This window comes from Chanodichthys erythropterus, chromosome 18 (assembly GCF_024489055.1).
Source record: "Chanodichthys erythropterus isolate Z2021 chromosome 18, ASM2448905v1, whole genome shotgun sequence".
Classification (NCBI taxonomy): Eukaryota; Metazoa; Chordata; class Actinopteri; order Cypriniformes; family Xenocyprididae; genus Chanodichthys; species Chanodichthys erythropterus.
In genome coordinates, this window is record NC_090238.1 from 6,421,385 (window position 1) to 6,421,957 (window position 573).

Consider the following 573-nt stretch of genomic DNA (forward strand, 5'->3'; position numbering starts at 1 on the left):
CTAAACTAGTGTCCTGTTAGCAATTATTGCATGCTGGCTTTTATACCAGGTATTATATTTTAGTTGAATTGGTGCAATGTTAAGGAAACTGACCTGTTCAGATCAAAACTTCCTTTTTTCCATTAGCTGTTTCAAAATCTATTTGATTCAGAAATGTCCATGGCAGATATCTAGGATGGTGTGCATTTCTGTAGTTCTGAATATCAACTATCTGTATCAGAACTAATCTACAAAGCTTCAGGATATATTTTCACTTGATTGAATGATTGAATCACTCTCGACAAAGTGACTTTCCGGTTCATCTGTGAGCGTGAGCTGCTGTTCATAGTGCTGAACGCAGTACACACTCAATTCACTGACTTTAATCTACTGGCATGAATTATAAAAGAACAAACCATGACAGTTTATTTCATCTGTATGCTGCTGCTAAAATATGATATGAAGTGATTCATTCTCATCTTTTTTATGCAGAGAAGCTGTTTTTGGATGATCATGGCTGGACTGGAATGCAACAAATATCTGTGTCTCTTACCAGCAAGATGGAGCTGATTTGAAGTGAAGACATCTGACACC